Raw genomic sequence first — 9,126 nt, forward strand, 5'->3', positions numbered from 1 at the left:
CCTCCTGCTCCCTCTATCTTCTTAGCACCCCAGACACGCCCACACGCGCCCCCGAGACCCACAGCAACGGCAACAACCTCTCCGGCGCACGGTTCTATGGTGAGCCGTGCCTCGCCTACTTAAAGGCCTCCCCGAGCCTCTCCCTCACCACCACTCGCTCCTACCTACTCCAAATCGGCCGCCTGTGCCCTCCACTCTCCTCCAGGAGCACTCGAGCTCGAGATCGAGCTCGAGCTCCGCCGCCTCGGGTCGCCGTCGATCTCGGGGTACAGGCTCTCTCCGCCTCTTCTACCTCTTGATCTGGAACCTTCACACCTCCCTGACCATTTCCCCTATGTCCCCCCTCTCTATTACAGACGGAATCGACCGGGGAAAGCACCTCCCGAAGCTCTACCGCCGGCTTCCTCGTCGCCGGCTAACCCCTGCACCCTGACGACCAACTCCACCTCCACCCGAACGGCGACTCCGTCCTGAGCACGTCGGTGCCCTCAGATCGCCTCGCCGTCGACCACAGCGACGCCGGTGAGGTTGCCGCCCTCTCTGACCCGAGGTTGACGACGACGGCCGTGGGGCCCGTCCGTCAGCCTCACGTCCTGACGTGTGGGTCCCACATGTTAGGTTTAAAACACACGCGCGCGCACCAGTTCGCTGCGTCGGCTGGAGGCGTATTTCCCAAATACGCCTTCAATGCGGCAGCCTTGCGCGGGATGGATTCCCCCTGGGCCTACTGCACTGTGGCCGAATAGGCCCAGTTGCACAGTGTCCTTTTTCCTTTTCTTTTTCTGTAACTTTTCCAAAAAGCCTACATGATTAAATAATAATCCAAATGCAATAATTCCAACTCCTAAATTCTTGTAATAATCCCACCTATTTATTGGTGCAGTTTTCACTCTTATCAAACCAACTTTTCTTCACTATTCAAATTTATATCTGAATTTCAGCATTTATGCCTGTCATTTAAAATTCCTAGCACTGTTTCCATGACTCCAAATCCAAAACTAGGAATTTTCCCCTTCTTAGTTTTCACCGTAGTATTTAACAAAAATGAGTTGACATTTTTCTGAGCACTTTGGTTTTTCTGTTTTTGCCTTATTTTTTCTCGCTATTATTTTGTGACGATAGATTGCGTTGCCGATGAACGAGTTGGACCAGAAAACCTTGAAGACCCAAGAAGACTTTGCTAACCAGGCAAGCAGCCCTTTGACCATGTCTATGAAACCCTTTTTATGCATGTCATATAGAACTTTTATTGCTTGCATCGGAGACATGATACTTTGGTAACCACATGGGGTGGTTTGACACCGTTACTTCCTTGTTGATACTTGCATTGTGCATGACCCTACCTTATTATGAGGGTTATGCCGGTGGTAGTAGATAGGATGCTAAAGTAGTTGCTACACAAAAAGGGACGGGAATATGCATGGTGGAGGAGACAAAGTATTTTTCAAAAGACCTTTCGAAAACCCCGTCGGGTGCCACTTATGCCCGAGGGAGATAATGAGTTGGGTAACCACTTGATGACGAAGTGGTGTACCGAGGCAAGTGTGTGTGTTGCTTTCGAAAACGGATTAGATTTAAGATTTGTTGACTGTCCCAACCTTACATGTGCAACCACTCTACCCTTATATGGGAAAGGGCATTATTGATTACCTAGGCCGATACTAGCTTGGAGCCCGCATTGCTAGTGACGGGGGAGAGTTGGTGCTCTCTCTCGGGACGGGGTCATGCCAGGTAGGGTGGCCATGAATGTTTTCACAGGGCACCGGGTACACCGTTGTCTCCCCTCTCAGATGTTACGATCTTGAGTGAGTCTCGTATGATGTACATCGTGAGGATATGGAACAACGAGTGGACTCCTTGTTAGTGTCGTCTAGGGAAAGATCGTGATCGGGTGCTTACCCCGGGTACTTGAGGTACAACGGGTCGTGGATGACACGGAAGTTCCCCGGATCTTGTGGGTAAAGTGTGCAACCTCTGCAGAGTGTAAAATTATTCGAATAGTCGTGTCCACGGTCAAGGACAGTTGGGCGGTGCTGCTTAAACTACGTCCAGAATTTTACAAACCACATGTGTGTGTGTGTGTTGATGGAGCTAAATGGGTCAAGTCAGATGACTTGACATGATGATCAAGTTGGATTGGTGTCCAACTCTGTTTATGATGATATCTCTAACTTGTTCATACGGATGTCTGTACTCTCATGATGCATACTTTACATGTTGATAGATCATGTCATTGCACTCAAAACTAGCTTTCTGCAAAATACCTACTTGTGCATTATCATTGCATCATTGTGCCCTGTTCCAATCATGGGTTGCTTGCAAGCACATTCAAAGTACTCATTGGCTTGCCACTGGTTATTTAATGGGCCAGGCATGGAAGAACAGGAGTTCGAAGAAGAGTTCTTTGGAGACGAACATGCGAACTAGGACGTTTCCCAGTCAGAATGCCTATAGGGTTAAGGCAGATGGCATGGGTTCTACTTATCAACGAAGAATTTCTGCTGCTTAAGTTTATTCGATATTCAGCCCTTGTGGCTTTATCTATGTAAGACTTGACCATAATGTTCATAATTTGTGTAAGACGATATGTATGGATGTAAGACTCTTGTTATTCAGCTTCTGTGTGTTCAGTGAGCATTGATCTCTGGGATCACTGTACACGTGCATTCGGTGATCACGACTTATGAGTCGGGGTCCCCACAGAGCTGGTATGAGAGCCATCCTGACTGTAGGAAGCCTTAGTTAGCATGGGCGTTAGATAAGACAAAACCCGTTTTGCAAAACCTCTATACTCCTCTTCTTTTCTGAGATTTCCCAAACCTAAGGGATATTTTTCCTTAATGACCTCTCCTATTCAACTTTTGTAGATGGCCGTCGCCCCCTTGAGACTCCTTATGACAGGGTTCCCCTCACTCCTAAAAGACTACCTCCAACAATGGCACTATCCTTGCTGCCCATATACACCCTGCATGAACTGGAAAATGATGTGCTCGAAAAGGAGTTCTACGCCAAGGTTTTTGTGCCTGCCAAGACCTCACCCCAGGGGTGGTTCTTCATTGGACCACCCATGCCAACAAGAGACCTGGCCATTCAGCAGGTGGCATATGAAGCGCTCCTGCGTCTTCGAGACCTCCTTCCAGAAATGAAAGAAGAAAACGCCACCCGCTACCTACCTGGCAAGAGTGGCTTTGGGGCTCTGACACAAATAAGGATTTCCCCAGAAGATGAGGGTCCAACCCTCAAGTACTAGATCCGCTTCATCAACACAGGAGACTACCTTCTATGTCACCTTACCGGAGCATTCCTTAAGGCTCACCAAGACCTCCCTTCACTTCTGCACCTCCACTGCCTCGAGAAGAAGAAGGTGGCCGAGCGAGGACAACAAATCACTGCCTTACAAGCCCACCTTGCCAATCAGGAGCAACAAATCGAGGAACTTCGGAAAACCCACAACCAAACCCCACGCAGGAGGCATATGAATGAATTTCCATATCCACCTCGTAGAAGATCATCATCAGGCCATCAACGACATAACCCAAGACTGGATAACAACCTTTTTGCTTCCGTCACTTGTCACGGGTGTGGTGAACTTGGGCACATTAAAAAGATGTGTCCCAACAGGTGGCCGACTGTCGCATACCCATTGGCACCACAAGGGGAACCCAAAAACTGAAGATTGAACGCCCTTCTCTTCGAGCAAGCACGATTACCAAGTCCGAGAACCCCTAGGGTAGGATGAGTCGTGTACCCCCATATGCGTAGTCGAGTCCGTGTGATGGTTCGAATGGAACCACGTTGTGTGTTGCTTGTTTTTATTTGTTTGTGTTTTGATATAAGTCACACATTTGCCCTAGGCATCTTGTACGCGACTGTATCACCTATCATGTCTTAATGGAATTGTGTGTGGCCTTTACGGCACTTGTTTGTTTACACTTGCACCTTAAAACCCTCTTTTGGGATTCCCCTCCTCTATGCTATTTTCCCTCTCATCTCTCTCATCTCTGAAGACCAACAAGACAAAATGCACTAAGGATTCCACCTCAGCAAGCAACTGACACTGAAGACTTTTGCTACAGCCTCCTCGACTAAGTGCAATCCCGTAGTATTAACCCTCATGACTGGAACCCCATCCCTATACCCTTCGAGACTTCATGAGACAACCCATCTCAAACCCTTAACCATGTGCTTAACCCACAGAATTGCAAGAGAACCATTTAAGCCTCCGTAACCTCGCTCAACATTGGGTTCATTATGGAACTAGTGGAGGGAATGAGCACATTATCATCCTAATATAGCACCAGAACTGACGATGCCATACGGAAGACCAGTTTGAGGATATAGGAATAGAGGAAAAATGACTTGATGAGTTATATCAATGACTTTGAGGAATTATATGAGACTATTTGGTGGATTATGAGGCTTTCATGTTGGTAGATGAACCTGGTGGGATCATGTTCATGGAGTAGCATAACTTTCCTTACCCTTGAGTAAACTGGATTTAGTAGGACAATTATGATCGCAAGATGGAATTCTTGGAAGTATATGGATTTAACTTAGCCATGCGATATTGATAGGAGACAGTTAATATCACGTAAATGACTTGGGGGAAACATGTAGGAATTCTCGTTGGACATGAGATTTGGATTTAAGTAGGTGATCCTAGTTGAGTATAGGTGGTGAGTAGGTCTACATGGTTCGGAGTAAATTGGATTTAGAATGATGATCTCGATCATGATACCATGTTTCTTGGAGGACAATAAACTAGGAGATTGGATTAATTGTCGGAGATGATATAAGCTTGACGTTGGAGTTTACTTGACAATGATAATGGAAATTGGTGGACTGACTATAGCAGAGCTAGCCTTTTCAAGTATTTGGGGATTATAGGACTTTAGGAGATCATGTGGAACACCATAGACACTAGATTTGTAGAATTAAAGGATTATGTAGTGATTAATGGAAGTTAACGGGTTGTTGGAGTTGATTCATAGGAAGGAAACAAGATTTTGGAGTGGCATATGATGTGTTTCCTTAAGATAGAGATACACTAACATGGACCTTGGAAGAATAGGATGGGCACTTGGATTGTCATGATTTATTCCCTCTTGGAAGCTTGTATGCTCTACCCATGGATTTTTAGGGGTAGCCATACATATAAGTTTGGGGGTCGTAGACATATATGATTTTGTTAGACCTCCTCTTGGGAGTCACGAGTATATAGATCACATGAGTGATGATTGGATTCGGCCTATACGAGATGATGCTTTCGGTGGTATAAGGTTATTTGTTTGAAGGACTAGATAGATTATTGGCATCTCAGAAACCGTGCTTAAGGATAAGATAATAAAATGTTCACTCGCACACTAGAATCCTTGAAACGCTTAAGCCCTACCAAGCTACAACATGGTCGGATCAGGACCTTAGGGCCTTGACACTAGATCTAGAACACCTTGGCCCACACTCAACAAAGACCACCACTAATTCCCCAGCCAACTTTATGTACCCCGTGAACAAAGTCTTCATGGAGTGCTTAGACAAGATAGTTGTCATCATCATTTGGTGACCTACTTGTCCACCCGAAGACGGAAGAAGAGCCGTTCAGCTAGTCAAGGAACATTTGAAGACTGCCATGCCAAGGAGGAAGAACTACACCCACCACCATCGTCCAGAAGTGAACTTTCTCGTCGAAGACCAGGTGTATCTGCGAGCCACTTCTCTCAAAGAGAACCAAGCATTTTCATGTCAAGAGAAACTCACACCAAGATTTATCGACCTTCTCCAAGATCACTGCAAGACGAAGAAAAGACGACTACCAGCTAGAATTACCACCTGAGCCACCCACTGTGCACAAAATTTTCCATGAGTCACAGCTTCGGAAGTGCTTCCAACATCCTAACCAACCCGATCCCTACAAGGACATCGATCACCGAGCCATCGACCTCCAGCCCAATATGACTTACGCGAAAGACCCCAATGGAAATATGGATCAAGCAGGATGTCATACACGAAGCCACGCCATCGAGTACTTCAAGGTTCAATGGAGCACCACTCGGAAGCACAAGTGGTATGAGGACAAGAAGACTACCCCGGATCCAGTTTTCGTACTCCTCTCCACGCCTAGTTTGGGAATCTCGGCGACGAGATTCTTGTACGGGGATAGGTCTGTCACACCCTGATTTTCATGCCACAACACTTAAGCTAATAAATCATGATAAAGTGTGGTTTGACAAAAACTTTTGCATCAATTGGCTTTTATTTGGAGTTGGTTTTCTCTCTTTGTTTTTCAAGTGCTCTTTAAAGTCAACACAACTCCACCTTCTGTTTAACCAGTACCGAGCTGGTCCTTTGAGTTTTAGTGGTAGGTGTTTGATGGCGTCAAGGTCATCTCCGTGTGCCATGTGGATATGGAGGAGGAAGACCTCAATCCATACCGCGGGATCCGTTGTTCCATCGTATGATTCGATATTCCTGGGTTTGAACCCGTCTGGGAATTCATGCTCCATTACTTCATTTGTGAAGCACAGAGGGTGTGTGGTGCCTCTATGTTGGGCCACGCTGCGGCGTACCTCTGACGGAGTCCATTTGCAGTTTCCAGCCCGGCGTGGCTAGGTTTGTGACATCCGAATAGGTGGCCGTCGTCGCATGTCGAGGTGTGTCCTTGCGATCCGTAGATCTCTCTTGGGTATCATGTTTTACTACCCAGTCCTGTTGAAGGTTGTATGTACAACCTTGAGCTATTTTGTTCTTGCCTTTATGGCGAGGTGGGGCGGTCTGTAGTTCGGCTTGAGTTGCCGCTTTAACGGTACCAAGTTGTGGTCGACCTGCCGCATTGTGCGATGATCATACGAGCTCGAACACCTTATCGTCGCCCTGGTGTAGCGATCTATGCTTTGGGTAACTTTTGGCTGGGCTACCAAGGCCGTATTTTTGGGCGGCTAGGACTTCGGTCCATCTATCATTAAGCAGATCTTGGTCAGCTTGAAGCTGCTGCTGCTTCTTCTTCAGGCTCCTTGCAGTGGCTATTAGTTGGCGCTTTAAGCGCTCCTGCTCGCGAGGTTCCTCAGGCACGATGAAATCTTCAACGCCGAGGCTCACCTCATCCTCAGAGAGCGGAAGGAAATTGTCATCCTCCGAATCTTCGTGCGTGGCCTGTTTACCGGGGCTATCCTGCCCGTCGTCCCGTTCATCATTAATTGTATCAACGGGGTCTTCGTTCTCTTCGATGTCATTCTCCAGGCCGTCAATATTCTCGGAGTCGTAATCAAGTGTTTCGATCGAATCCTCGACTTTTACTATGAAGTGGGTGGCGGGTGGGAAGCAAAATTCTCCATTGTCAACCCCTAGCTCGAGCCAGATATAGCTCAGCTGAGAGTCCTCCGCCAAGGACAGGTTTTTTAATGAGTTTAGCATGTCGCCCAAAGGCGAGTGCTGGAGGACGTCTACGGCGCTGAATTCGAAGATCGATAAACCATCAAGTTTGGCATCCGCGGGCTCGTGTGGTTTGGAACCTACAGCCGGAGATGAGTCCGGCGTTCCGGTGGCATAGGCATCGAGTAAGACCAGGTCCATGTGCGGCTCCAACGCCGCGGAGTCTACGGGCTCCGTGGTGGGGTTAATCCTCCCGTATTTGGATGGCGTTGCCTGCTCCGGCTCTAGGACCGGAACGGTTATAGGAGCAATCTCCTGGATGCGGCCCGATGACATATTTAGGTCATGATCATCAGGGTGATATGGAGCCGCTACCGTGGTATCGAATCGGGCGATGATCAAGTCTCCACGGATGTCCGTGACGTAGTTCAAGCTCCCGAATCTGACCTGATAGCCAGAGGCGTAGCTTTCGATCTGCCCCAGATGGTCAAACGAGTTGGCCCGCAGTGCGAAGCCGCCGAACATGAAGATCTGTCAGGGGAGGAAAGTTTCTCCGCAGACAGCGTCGTTATTGACGATTGAAGGGGCCATCAAACCTTTCAGCGGCATCACATCGGAACTCTCAATGAAAGCACCAATGTCGGTGTCAAATCCGGCGGATCTCAGGTAGGGGGTCTCGACCTGTGCATCTAGGATCGATGGTAACAGGAGGCGGGGGACACAATGTTTACCCAGGTTTAGGCCCTCTCTATGGAGGTAATACCCTACTTCCTGCTTGATTGATCTTGATGAATATGAGTGTTACAAGAGTTGATCTACCACGAGATCGTAATGGCTAAACCCTATAAATCTAGCCTGTATGACTATGGTATTGAGTATCCCCTATTCGGACTACACCCTCCGGTTTATATAGACACCGGGGGGATCTAGGGTTACATAGAGTCGGTTACATAAGATAGAATCTTCATAGTTGATCGTCAAGCTTGCCTTCCACGCCAAGGAGAGTACTATCCGGACACAGGTGTAGTGTTCAGTCTTCGTATCTTCACAGCTCATCAGTCTGGCCCATCGATAACAGGCCGGACGCCCGAGGACCTGTAACATCCCAAATCTTCAATTTGGAATGTTATACATTAGATCATCATTGCATATCATATTTTATTTGCGTTTGGTTTTGATCCTAGAATTTCTACGCAACTCAAGGACCCACGGAGAGAGTTGGGGAATTCGTTATTTTCATATTTGAGTTTTCTCAAATTTTGAGAATAGGATCATTTGATTTTACTTATTTTATCATCAATTATTTCTATTACAAAAATATGAGAGATGGAATAAAATGACTTTCCCAAAATAAAGAAATATTGAGGATTTAATAATAAAATCAAATAAGTTTTTATTTCGGAGTTTTTCAGTGTTTTATTTGAATTTAGAAAAAATGTGCATTTTTCAAAATTGCATTTAGGCCCCAAATAAATGTTCACCTTGTGAGGCTTAATTTTAGAAGCCCGTGAAAATTTATTTCGGAATTTTTGGGGTCCGTTTAGTATTTCTTTTTATTTTTCTTCTGTGCGTAATTAAAAAAATGAACCGACCTAGGGGCCGTGTCCGATCCGGACTCCCGGCCCGCTAGGCTTTATAAGCCAGCCCACCCCGGGCCGAACCCTAGCTGCCAGCCCCGCCTCGAGCCTCGTGCCCCATCGCCACCCGCGACACCGCCGCCGCGGCGCCGGCGCGCCGCCGCGTCGCCCGCCGCCGCCG

The sequence above is a fragment of the Triticum dicoccoides genome, chromosome 1A, assembly GCF_002162155.2.
Source record: "Triticum dicoccoides isolate Atlit2015 ecotype Zavitan chromosome 1A, WEW_v2.0, whole genome shotgun sequence".
NCBI lineage: Eukaryota > Viridiplantae > Streptophyta > Magnoliopsida > Poales > Poaceae > Triticum > Triticum dicoccoides.